The sequence below is a fragment of the Trachinotus anak genome, unplaced genomic scaffold (assembly GCF_046630095.1).
Source record: "Trachinotus anak isolate AG129_WGS33_773 ecotype Australia unplaced genomic scaffold, CSIRO_AGI_Tana_v1 ptg000010l, whole genome shotgun sequence".
In the NCBI taxonomy this organism is placed as follows: Eukaryota; Metazoa; Chordata; class Actinopteri; order Carangiformes; family Carangidae; genus Trachinotus; species Trachinotus anak.
Window position 1 is genome coordinate 8,345,028 of NW_027273861.1, and position 13,983 is coordinate 8,359,010.

A 13,983-nucleotide genomic window follows, 5' to 3' on the forward strand; every position below is an offset into this window, starting at 1 on the left:
TGCTCCTCTCAGTTCTGGGAGAAAACTAATGTAGCTGCTTTTCATAAAGTCTCTGTAATGGATCCCTAATGGATTTGTCAAATTGACTAGGGAGGAGAGGAACTGCTCGGAGGGAGGGGAATGGACACAAAGTGGTCTTTGATCAGTGTATGTGTGTAAGAATACATGCGTGCATGAGAGTGTAGTGTCTGGATGTACACTGGGCCCTGGTTTGTTTCACTCAGTCTTCATGGCATGCTGTGTCCTAAGTTGTCAGCAGCTATCATGAGCAGTATTCTACAAGAAAACATGGAAACACAAGGGAGTTAATTGTCACATTTTACTTGGTGCATTTCTCAGCACTACCTTAATACGGACATATCTTTTTTTTTAAGTAAAAAAAAAAAAAAGATTAGGGTTTCTCTAAATATGCCATTTTTAAATTTGTCATAATTTCCTACAAGTTGAAGTTATTGCAGATGAAAGACTGCTTCACATCTTGTGACAACCTGCTCCGTGTCAGGGCATGCTGTCGCACATGACAGTCTATGCTGTCACATAGGCAAGTGTGGTGTATTTGCAGACTCAGTTCCATTTCCTTTGAAGTATAATTACATGCTTCATCTCAGGAACTGACATCCAGCTCACATCAAGTATCATGTCAAACTTATTCAAACATTTTAAAAAAGAATGCAAAGCTGGTTCTTACTAAGTAAAGCATTAGGGGAACTATGACAACATTCTCTGACATGAACGTGACAATATGCCCTGAAAGGCAGTCCTAAAAAACTGCCTAAGCACCGCACTTAAAGAAGTAAAATTGTGTATTTAAACAAGTGATTTTAAGGATGAGTCTGAATGACTCACCCTGTCTTTTTAAGTGTGTTGTTACAAAGTGTGAGAGGTCTATACTTTACCTCAGGAATTAAAAGATCAGTAAGACAACTTTCCAATGCAACGCATCAAAAGTAAAATCTTAAAATCAACCGTAAAAACAGAGAGGCATGTAAGATATACAAGCACAGGAAATGTGGTCTCACCTTAGCAAATGAATGCTTCCTCATTTCAAAGCTTATGGCAGGATACAGTGTAACCATTCTGTGGTATTTACAATAGATGTACCTAAAGATTACCTGATTATCTACCCTGGTTAATTGTTTTTAAATATGAGTACTGGTGTTTGTGAACTACTTTGATCACAGTGAATATTGCAGATTTGTCCTTGTATGGACACTTGAATTACTCCAGGAGATAATGAGTAATTTTGCAGAAGAAAAATACTTTTCCAGTATTTTACAACTGACCAGTTTGAGGCAAACAAAGGGAATACAGAGGTGTAAAGGCTGGACACTGTGACAACAACAACCAACAACAGGCAGCAACAGTAATTACAGTACATGTCTAAGGAAAACGTGTTGAATCATAACCTGCTATTTACTCCTACAACAAAAATAAGCAAAGGGAGACTTGTACAATTCTACTCCACAGTAGCTCAGTTTTGTAAAATAGCAGGACATCTGTGTTTTGGAGGGGAAAAAAACTGTTGAAGCATCATAGTTTAATTCTAGGAGGTTTGAATGCCATGGCAAACAAAGACAACAATTTTGCTTCACTGTCAAAACAGCTGACCTTCAATTCTTCTGAAGACCAATATGAATTTCAAAAGGTTGATGTTTCTTTTATTTTGTCTTCTCCCTGTAGTGACACATTCACAACAGCTTCACCAAATCTGCTGAAAGACCTGCTGGGGCAGGCACTGCCCTCCTGCTTGATGCAGGTTGATTTCTTTATGAGGAGTTCATTTTAAAATGGTTTGAATAATATATGAGAGTTCACCCGTAATCTTCATCTGCTGTCATACAACAACACTTAAAGTTACAAAAAGTAGGGGAAAAAGAGACATTGAATATCAGCATTCAGTAGTAAAAACTTTTTCTTTTAACATGCTCACTATCTGTCCATATGATTGTTTTTGGTTTCCTCTTCTTAATCATCATCTTAATCATCTTGCATGTCACTACTCTTGAAATACTCAAAACACTTGATCTATTACGAGGTCAGCACCTGGTTTATACCAAAGGAAAATAACACGTGAACCTTGCAGCACTAGTTGACACATACAGACTCAAAATGACCTGACATGACAGACGGGTTGTTACACAGAAGCATCTGGGAAAGCTTCGTGGAAACAGCTTGGAAAAGGGCAGGGCCTTACAAAAAACTAGCGATTTTATGCCTCCACCAGTCAGCCGGGTTGTAGGATATATGCTCACAATCTCCCCTTCCTGGGTTACAACATATGTTTTTGCATTATGATGTCACAGTGAAGTTGACCTTTAACCATTTGGATATAAAATATCATCACTTCATTTTATCCTTATAGTCATTTGAGTTAAAATGCATTTTAATTAGTCTCTGCAGAGTTCTGGCCAAAAATGTGTTTTGTGAGGTCACAGTCACCTTGAACTTTGACCTTTGACCACCAAAATCTAATCAGTTCATCCTTGAGTCCTAATGAATGTTTTCTGAAGAAGTTTCATAATGGCATTACTTTGCGTTTATAAAATTGGGAGGGATAGACGTACATACAGATGGATGGACGGACAACCTGAAAACATAAAAAATATTTGGCAGGTGATTGGATTAACTATCCGTCTATCATATGACGTAATAAGAAAGGGCCAAAGAGGAAACCAGGAGGATCTTTGAAAGCCAGTTAGGATGTCAGTACACAATGCTTGCTGTCTTCATAAAGAAAATACAAATACCAAAACAGCCACTTCTCCATAGCTGCCTCCATCGGCTGATTGGTCCGAACCACTGTGGTTCTTGGAGACTGGCGGCTAGACTCAAAGTATTGGCTGCCTCTTCTCTCTGCTGAGCCTGAAGCTTGTGAACCGTGTTTAGTGTTAAGCACACAGTTTATATACTCAGCTCTGTTCAGCTACATCGGTTATTTCCTCTGGCTGCCTCTATATACCACACAACAAAGTAGTTTGTTTCCTGTGCAATGTGTTTCCATGCATCGTTTAAGTCCCAGTATCTTGTAAAAGTTATATTATATTGAATGGGCAAAGCATTTACTGGGAGGATTAGAATGGTGGAGTTGAAGCTAACAACTTAGCTGCTAAAAGCTGTGCTTGTGTTTGCAGAGGGAACCAAAATAAGTGTGATTATTTTGACTCCTGGCTGTCTTGGTGATTGGTTGTCACTCGGAGAAAATGTGCATAAAGATTTGTACAGAAAAACTCTCCTGGTCACACTGCAATTCATGTCATTTCAGGCTAAAATCTGTAAAATGTTTACTCCCAAAAGTGTTACTTTGAGTTTTAATTTGCACAGCAAAGGATCAACTGTCCTCCACTAACATCACTCCAGGGACCACCTCAGACGAACCCAACAGCTCTCCCATGGAAGTGGGCTCATAAGATGCTTCATGTGCACAATGTGCAACATGACAATAAGTACTTTGGGTACTTTGTAGGACTTGTGCATTCCATCTGTACTCTAATACATGTTTCGATCAAATCTCTCACTCTATTGAAATATTATAAATAATCTTAAATGTTCTCATAAGTCATGTTTCCATCCAACATTACCATAAAGTTTAACCTGATTAGGCTAACCTAGAAAATTGGTCCTGAAAAAGGCTTTTTTTTTTTTTTGTTTCATTTGTTTTCGTCATGTACTAATTCAAGGAACGTTACATTCATCTCATCAGTCCACACAGATCTGTCATCAGCTGCTTTCCCTTTCTTGACATACTAATAACCACATAAAGACATGATGAAACACCTTTCCAGCTGTTGTTTGTCATTATATTGCAGTTTGTAACTGCGTCATGACAACACAGCTGATGGAGATCATGATATACAACCTCACTGTGAAGCATTTCAGTTAAAGCTACTTTCTTTCAAAGCATTTCTATGCACAGTTTCTCTCCACAGAGGAAGATGGAACTGCACAACAGTGGCTGTGAAAAACCATGCCATTATATATGGAAACAGCATTTGCTTTAAACTTTTCCATTCAGCCATTTTCTGGTGCTCTGAATACAACCATCCAAATGCCATTGAGCTCCATTGTACTGCGGTGAGCTGCAGCCAATATCGCAGAACCTCAACAAAATCACACCAACACTATTATCTTGTCGAGAAGTAAAAGGAAAAGATATCCCCTGGTGTTTTTTGGGCTTCAAGACATGGCCTGACACATACACAAACACATGCAGACACGCACATACATGGCCTTGAGGTATCGGCTTGCCTTTGTGCAGAGTGAGTAGTCAGGGCTGTTCTTATCAAAGCTTGATGATAATAAAGAAGGTGGGATGCTTTTCTCCCACACAGAGAGCTGATAACAAAGAAAGTCCTGGACTGTCTGAGATACCGCTCTGCAGAGCAGCCTCCCATCCTCTCCATCCTCCCCTCCCGCCGCCCTCCCCTTCCTTTCCTCTGTTCCCTTTTGTTGTTTGAGAGACACATCAGATCGTGTTGCAGAAGAAAAAACGAACTGACGACAGGTGATATCGTGTCTGCTTGCAGGTAAGGAATGTCAGATGGTATTAAGAGAGAAAAAAGCTGAGAGAGAAAAGAGGGCTGGGGAAAAATCAAAGAGCAGCAGGTTCAAAACAATGCCTGGAAGCTGGAAATATTAATGTACCGTTTGTATAAAATGAGCATTTATAAAGTGCTTTTCAGAAGGGCATATAAGAGAAATGGACATAAATGGAATGAAAAAGGTGTAAAATAAGATAAAAGATAGATATTTAATGATGTCTATAAAAGTAATTTAAACTGCTCGTTTAAAAATATTTTAAAAAAAGTTTTAAAATATTAAACTAAGATATGATGTGTTATGAAACTCCCAACAGGTGGGTTTGGCTTTAAAATAACAGTAAGTAAGCTGGAAAACAGGGTCAAAAAGGTCAGGCTTCTAATTTAACTTCCATGCACTATGCACTCTTCAGTACCACTGGGAAAACTATGCAGTAAACAACTGAAGATTGACATGTTTCACTGCTGTGGGTGAAAAACAGGAAATGAGTAAAATATAAAAACTTGGTGTTAGGGTTTTATTTTTTTGTCACAACCAACAAGTCAAACCTAAATGATTGTATAGGTAATTTGTCCTCATCCTAGTATACGAGTAGCAGGCGTACCAGACCTTCATTGTCATGGTAACAATAATAAACATTTGGTTAAGGTTGTGCATTGGTCATGGTTTGATTAGGTGTAGGTGCAGTTAATGCACAAAAACGACTTGGCTGGGTTTGGTTGGCTCATGGTTTGGCTTAGAATAAATACTTTGTCAAGGTTAGAGGAATCTATGTAATTTACAAACACGTAGTTAAGGTTGTGACAGATAAAAGAAGAAATATTGACGATCAGTGCAACATGGGAAACAGTCTCCTTTTGTGGGCCCATCCCTTCTCCTTGCCCTGATGTACTGATGGTGGCACTTTTGATTATACTGCATTAGTGTCATGTGGACATGTTCTACATCAGCAATTCCCAACCTCTTCCCACTCATGACCAACTTGAAAATCTCAAAAATGTTGGTGGCCCTCATCCAAGCCCATAACAATACAGGGGCCAAATAATGCATTTTCAAAGCACTTTTTTTTTTCAATGATAACAATCTTTCAGGGCTGAACTGAAAATGGAGGAAACACGAAGGAAGCTCCAAAGAAAGTTTTTTTTAACATTTTTTGTTGTTTTTCAGGATCATTTCATTTTAAAACATTTTAAAATATGAATTATATTTTTTATAATTATATTTAAGTAGATGTAATACATACACTTACAATTTTACTATTTTGCAAATGATTTGTCAGCCCACTTGTAATACATCGTAGCTCCCTGGTGGGCCACAGCCCAGAGGTTGGGAACAACTCTTCTACATTAATGCAGTCAGCCCTTCATTTCTGGGCTCCAGACATATACATGAATCCTCATGAACATAAGCAGATGATGAAAATTATGTCATGTCGACCCTCACACATCCTCATGGCTACGCAAATAAGGAATTGATGTAATTGAGCCCAGCTGCTCAACCTAGCTGTAGTCCCTCTTACTCTTTCATTATCCATTTTCTCCTTCCATATGTTTCATCTGTAAACAAAAAACTCCTTAAAAAACATATTACATTAAGCAAAACAAAGAATTTTAGCTTTGCCATGAAATCTAGTAACTAAGATGCTGTATTTCATTTTGCACAAAAGCTGTGGACAAACCAACTGCATTAATACTTAGAGCCCTGATGCTAACATGGCTAAAACCCACCATATTAAACTATTCTATTCAACTGGGAACTTAGATAATTAGATTGGGTTTTTCGCCCACAGCCAGTTCTTATTTCTGTGGTTAAAAGGAGATTTCTAACCCAACTGTTAAGCCCACACACACACGGACAGCATTCAAACTGACTCTCACAAAAGGGTGGGCTACCCTTAGAGCATTTCTGTTATGATTATGGAAAGTGAATTTATGGTCAGTGGAAATGTCTTTGACCTTCTGTAGTCTGACAGACAACTGAAGAGTGTGTTTAGTTTAATAAGTGTATCTTAGGTGAGCTGTGTGTCTTCTTTCAAACTGTCTACACCATGTTTTTCTCTCTGTCTCTCTCTAACTGTGTCTTCATCATCTCACTCTTGAACTTCTTTAAGCTCCGCTGTCACATCACAAATCTCCCAGCAACCTCAGCTGGTGACTAGTGGCTCCCTGGAGAATTTGGCTGTGCACAAATAATAATAAAAATGTAACAGCCTCAGCCTGCAAATACAGTTGTATAACATCTTCTGTGGCTCCGGAGGAGCTTTGTCAAGTCTGACAAAATAACTCTGATGATGTCATCAGGCAGGGATACTCTAAAGAAGAGATGCTTTTGAATTGCACAATGGAAGGATTTTTTTAAGTTAGTTGCTACTAAAACTCAGGACTTCTTTGTCTATGGTCGCCCATTACAAGTACTGCTTCAAAACTGCAACTGAAAGATTCATTCTACCAATTTTACACATTATTTTACACAAGAGAACTCCACTTATCATGAGGAGAGCTACTCAGGGTAAAAGCAGTTGAATAATGTCTGAAATGTCCCGGAGATTAAACCAAAAGAGAGCATTTTACCACATCTGCTGCATCATTCTTTTTTTCCCCACATCTGTTTCTTGTTACTGTTTCTTGTCAATACTAAATAACCCTTTAAGTAGAAGTGGTATGCCTTCAGACCGGGATTCGCTATGCAGAATGACTTCTTTTAGAAAACTATATCATTTTCCATCCATCCATCATCTTTATCATTATTATTACTCACTTATCTTCCTCTATTATTATACACTGTATGACATAGTATTGACTATTAGTCATTTACAAATGTCCAGGAAAGCTACATTATATCCTGATGGGTGGCTCAATTCATAACGATCAATCATATTTTACCTGATCATGTGTTGTGCACCGTATGTAACCTGAATCTGCAGAGTAAAGGTAAATCTGCAAAGTAAAAAGTGCAATAATTCCTTCTGAAAAATGACGACATGACAGTATAAAGTAGCATAAAATGGTTCACGTAACTTAACATTTGAAGAACAGCTCTTGAGTAAATTGTACATTGTTACATTCCAAAGCTGGGCATTACTCTCCAACCTCATAATGACTGCTTCTACTGCTCATGAATATTCATTTCTTAGCCTCTGCTCTCCTTTTATTTTGAGGAATGACTAATGTTTAAGATCCCTCCTCTCCACTTTCTTCCTCTATCTGTCTCTCTCCCACACACAGAGGGATACAGTTGCTACCTGATGCCTGCAGCCACAACACCTGTTAAATTACAACCTCCGGCTCTGTGTGTGTATGTGTGTGTACTGTAACGCAAAAAAAAAGTAACACAAAACCACAGCAGGAAGGCAACATTGTACTGCAGGTCCTTTAGCTCTCCGTCTGCCCCTCTGTTAGTGAATGTTACTGAGGAGGATCCTCTGGAGGACGGTACACAAATACACTCAGCACACAGTGACAGGGCTCGCTTGGTGTGGTGTGTTGCATGGTAACAAGCGCACCTACACACTCATTATCAGCTCCCTTCACTTGGTTACTTAGGAACCAAATGAAAGTGAACTACAATAACCTGCTACACTCTAACCATGAGACACTTGCTTTCTGTGGCTACTTTCGCACTTTGCTTCTCACCATCTGTTTTGCACTGCATAATGTGCAACAACTGATGTAGAAAAACGAAAGCGTACATCATTTAATTTCTCTTACGTGTATTTGAACCAAGCTTCTACTCCTCATTAAGGAGGATGAAAATATTGTGAACTTGTTTACTGGACTCAATCTTCAAGGAGCAGGTTTTTGTAAACGGATTAACCTGAATGGCTCTCGGACAGGGGTATGACCAGCAGCATGTAAACGCAGGCAGCAATGTATGAAAGAAAGAAAAAAACTAATAACTCAATTTGGGAAAATTAAGAGCATGCACACACATTCAAGTATGCAGTTCAAGTCCATCACCTGTAAGCAAACTGAATTTATACATTTACCTTGGAAAGCTGAGTTGGTTGAATGCCCCCAGTAGTTGTCTTGGTCTTGCGCATGTATCTATGTGTGTCTCAAAGAGGGGGCAGCGTAGGATAAAGGCCCCTGTAATAGCTTCTTCTCTATGCTGCTGCTGCTGCTGCTGCCGCCCACATTTCTTCAGCTACAACAGTACAGCAGACAGCCAGAGCTGCCTGCCTGTTTACCTGACACTCGAGCAGCCTAATAAACACACTGCTTGGTTATCTGAATGACTACTTGCCTTCAGCTTTCTGATTATTTGCCTGTCTACAGGAACTGCCTGCCTTCAGTGCTCACCTTTACACCTGCTAGTCTGCCCCGGTTGTGTTTTAGTTCAACTGTCTGCCTGTATGCTAGCTTCTCTCACTCCCTCTGTGTACTGACATTAGCATAGCCCTTCCTCCTCTCATACCTGTACTCATCTAACCTGTTTGGCAGTGTGGGACCTGCATGTGTGTGTGTGTGTGTGTGTGTGTGTGTGTGTGTGTGTGTGTGTGTGATTGGCACTGATCTCTTCTTCTCAACCGCACACACACACGCACACACACAGCTGATGCATGGCATAGTGTTGCCACTGTAAGTGTGTGAAAGGCTGTACTACATGTCCTGCTCCTGTATTGTTACCAATACTATGCAAAGTATTCAGAAATGCAGAGGAGGTTATTAAAAGGAAATCTGTTTAATTCCTTTCAAAAATGGCGTTAACATCCCTTCTTGCTTCTCCCTTTTTACTTAAAAGAGATGTGTAATTTCTGTGAAACAGCTTACAGTAGCATGTATAGCTCTGTCATTCTCATTGAAATGGATTCTGGCTTTGGTTGCTTCCCCTCCACTTCTCACTGAGCACACCACAGGTTACCATCTCAACACCTATTTGCCGAATTTTCTTCTTTCCTTTTTCTTTCTCATGTTTTGTTTTCCCTAATGACAGAAAGGTTATAGTTTATTAACACTTTTATTAGATATACTTGTTTGTTAATATACTTGTAAATAACTAAAGCTCGTGTTTTAGCACCAATAAGCGGTGGCTATTGTACAAACAGATAATGAATGAAATTATAGTAAAATATAGTTGTGATATTTTAACATTTCTTATAATTATTTACAAATACCCAACACTGATATAACACACTTTCGATAAACACAATCAACACTCGTTACATGTTCATACAACCAAATTATAATGTCTATTATAGAATGTAAATGCTTGAAGAAGTGTTTAGGTAAAGTTTTACCTAACTTTACCTTCAAGGTATCATAATTTGTTTCAACTATTATTATATAGGTAGTAGAAGTGATACATGTGGTAGTAGTAGCATTAGCAGTTGTAACAGCATTGTAAAAAAAAATGGCAATAGACATTCTTGATTAATAAATAATTGATATTATTTGATAGATAGTTGTGGTAGTTTTATTGAAACCATAATTGAAAGCAATTGAGAGTAATGTAGCAGCTGAATAAATACTACTATATTGGGAGCTCCTGCACATTCTATGATGTCTTGTATTCTTGTGATGCATGTCAAATATTAAGCCTTTAAATCAGAGTGTTATTTCTGGTGTTACACCAGGCTGTCTCAGCTGAAATTATGCATTTTAATGTCAACCATACAGTCGCTTTAGTGCTACCTGTTGTGCTACACTAACAGAAATTGTTGAACTCATTAATTATATGATAGTTTGTTTAACATAAACGCTCCCTTTTTGATTTAGGGAACCAGTCTCTTTAACTAACTTAGGAAAATTGGCTTTTTTGGACACATGGGTTTCATTTGGCAGAGATCGCTGATGGGCTAAAATTTTACTCCTGCACATAAAGGACCTCATTATGTTTTATTATAGTACAGTGTCCTTCTGTGTTTAAACACACTGCCTCAGTCTGTCGGTGTCTCACTGAAAGTGGAAGGTGCTAAAGTAAATATCGCTAAGATTACTATCTAGACCATAGCCACTCTTTTTAGTCTTTAGGTATGATGCATGTCACAGATTTTTTATTTAAACTTACAAGGTGTATTTTTCAAATATTCTTCAATGAAACATTTTCCTTGTTTTTGGGACACTATCGGGTTTGACAAATAAATGACAGCATTCATTGTGGAGGTGTGAAGAGTGAGTCATGCAGTAAGCGCACAGCTCCTCCCTTCTGTTTGGACACTGGATATGGGTGAGGTGAAAGAAACTGGTTGTAGTACTCCAATAACAAAGGAAACTATAAATGGAAGTCTCAAGTTGTGCACAGATGTTCTCTAATGTTATGTTTACATCTATTATCTCAATGTGAGAAACAATCTTATAGCTATCCCTTCTATGCATGTATACATTTATTCTTCTGTTTGTTGACATGTGTATGTTTATGCATGTTTGTATCGTGTTGTTCTTCGGTGTGAAAACTAGATATCAAACCGCAGCTGTTGAGGATTCCTTACAGTCAATAAAATCATTTTACATTTCTGAACGCAGCAATAAGATATAGTAATCTCCTCACATGGGAAGCAAGGGTAGAACATGAGGTGCTGTTGCATGCATGTTTACATACATTAAATGAGCCACAGGTGCTACTCACACAGCTGTATCAGATGTGTATTAAGACATTCATGGACCCACTCTGAGAACACAGGTACATTTACAATATATACTACAGGCACATTTTTTTACATATGAATCTATTTTTTAAAACCCATAATTACATTTATTTAATATATCAAGAAAAAAAAATTACTGCGGATGTGCCTATGAAGTACCATTTGTACCCACACCAGTTGGTAGCAGGATTTCCCATTTAAGCATTCACATCGTGAAGACTGCAGATGGAATTATGCTGTGAAATTATGGAGAAAAGTCTGCTGTATCAAAACAGTCCAGGGGGCTGCATTGGTGTGGTTGTTGTGCTTCAGGTATAATCAGGGGTTAAATTAGGATTTGTGAGGAGGGGGAGCCTATGTCCAATGAGATTTTTCTAACTGTAATTTTGTATCTCAAATTGAAACAGCCATACCACAACTGAAGGGTGAGAGTATGTCTAGTTCACCAAGGCAACACACTAAATACACATAAAATGTTTGTTAACTCAGAAATGAACTTTACCATTGAAAGAAATGATTTGGCTGAGTGTTAAATTGTAGCATTTGCGCTGTTGGAGACTGAACGCAACGAATGCATTTGATGACATATGCCTTTGATGACATCTAATAATTGATACCAGTAACCCATAAAGCTCATCTTTCACATTGGCTTGGGAGTCAAAAGTGCCTCAAGCATTTCTGTTTGTCCAGAAAAATTACTCATCAAGACCCATATGCTTTTATGTTTACAGGGACATTTAAAAACTACAAGAGTGATATGAAGGTATGATATTGAAGGAGATGGAGCTCAGCTCCAGCAGGCTGTGATTTGGATATGAGGAGGTGGAACTCCAACCCTAATTTAACTCTTGGTATAACGCAGGAAGCCCCATTTGAGTAATAGATTCACAAGTTTGAAGGTTTATCAGATGTCAAAACAATGTAAAATGGCTTATAATGCTCTTCAACAGGATTTTACAACTCAGGGTGACAATCCAGTAATCTTCCATCACAATTACTGTGAGGTAAACAGTAGAAACACTCATCTATGTTACAAAGTACTCTACCAGTAATGTGCACTTACATATATTTCATTAGCCGTACAGCACCTTGCCAGATTACGCAGAGTTATCTGTGACAATTTGAGCCAGGCTCAATGTTTTTGCCTGACAAACCTGTGTTTTTTCACCAGAGTATGTATTGGCACCTCCAAGGGAAATCACACTCCTTGTTTATTCAGCAAGACAATGACTCCAAACATAAACCCAAATCTAATGTCTTATGGAGACAAGTAAGAGTCCAGACCTCAAGAGAATCTAAAGGTTTGATAGAAGCATCACTGCCCTCAGCAGCCTGGATGAAAGTATTCTCATAAGGAATAAAACTAAAGACATGTAAATATACTGGTATCAGATTACACATGTGCAGTGGATCAAATTGGGCTTGTTAGACTCTCAGCCATTTTATCTGTTTGGTGGGTAATAGGGGAACAGTTTAGAAGCAGGAGGTCCTCCACAGCACAAATGGCCATGACAAATTATGGGACAAACAGGAATCAAGTTGGAATAAATCACTGTTAACTATGAATGAGTGTCAGAAGATAGGAGACACAGGGGGTAGTATAGTTTGATATTGATTCAGCGTCTCTCACTTTTGTAATGGAAGTCATTTGCATTCAAATTTGAGATTAAGAAGAAAGACAGAGAGAAATGTAACACAGATATCCTCGTTCTTCTCTTGCCTCTTGGCAGTGCATGTCTATTTCAATTGTGTCCCAGTTGCAATGATACTGTCATCAGGCCCTCAGTGAATCAATAAGCTCACATTTAATAGGCATTCCATTAGCAACTCATCAATAACCTCCCACCAAACGACAGCCACTCGATGCCCAGCTCCCACAATGTTTTGGCAGAAAAGAAAAGTTAAGAGGGTTGAAGAGAGGTGACGGTAATGCATTAAAAACACCTGGCAAATGGACAGTAAGAAGTTCAGAAGCTGGATAGGTAACTTAACCCTATAATGCCAAATGCATCAAATTTGATACAAGCATTTCTGAGACCTATTGCATCACCTTATGGTAAAAACTTCACTCAAAACCCTCTTGTATCCAATCTGATACTTGTCTTCCAACCCCTGGTGGACTGATACCTTTATCACTACAACAATTCAAACACAGTACATGGGACAATCCAAGTTGGCCACCTTCAGATAGTTCCCAACTCACTGGATCAAGGTAAAGAAAATTGCGATTTTTAAAATTTTCCAGTGACATTTTCTTTGAAATTTTTAGTAATATTCTAACATGAACACTTCATCTGTTGAAGCAAGTTATAATTACATTTTTTTTTGCATTTTAGTATGTAGTAAAATCGTGTATAAAATTTGGAAAACCTATATGCAAGTAATTTTTTGTAATTTTTTTTTTTCAAATTTTGTGAAAGGGCCAAATAAAGGTTTCAGATTCTAGAAATCAGAATTTTCTGTCCATTATTTCTGGGGTCAGGCATTACAGGGTTAATGACATTTTACATTACAGGGGGATAATAGTTTGCCTTCTGTTAAACTTGGTTTTGAGCTTTGGTGCAGCAGAAACCACTGAATATGAACAGAGAGAACAAGATGAGAGTGTGGATGAAAGCACAGTGTGAACACTGGGCATGATTAGGATTTCTCATCATTCAGCAGGCTCCTTGTCGTACAGACTAAAATATATATTGAGGGACATTTTGACATTTTGAATCTCAGCTGGCCATTTTCCTGGACATGTCAAATTATTGGGTAAAAAAAAGTTTAATCATTTGTCCTTCAGCCTCAGTTTCCAGCATTCCTCACTTCAACGAATTGATGCTGAAAGCTGCAAGATAATGAGCAAGCATGTGGTCAGT

General features: G+C 38.3%; 1 protein-coding gene across 5 annotated transcripts in view; it reads right to left on the reverse strand.

Moving 5' to 3' along the window:
* The window catches only part of LOC139626812 (inactive N-acetylated-alpha-linked acidic dipeptidase-like protein 2), a 496,369-nt gene that overhangs the window by 403,183 nt on the left and 79,203 nt on the right, over positions 1-13,983 (reverse strand). For 3 of the 5 annotated variants that reach the window (XM_071487315.1, XM_071487317.1, XM_071487316.1), the window contains exon 1: positions 8,522-8,938. The exons of the other annotated variants lie outside the window; for them this stretch is intronic. The gene's annotated coding sequence lies outside the window, so the exon portion shown is untranslated. Of the gene's footprint in view, positions 1-8,521; positions 8,939-13,983 lie in introns of those variants that run through there. 5 annotated transcript variants of the gene reach the window in all.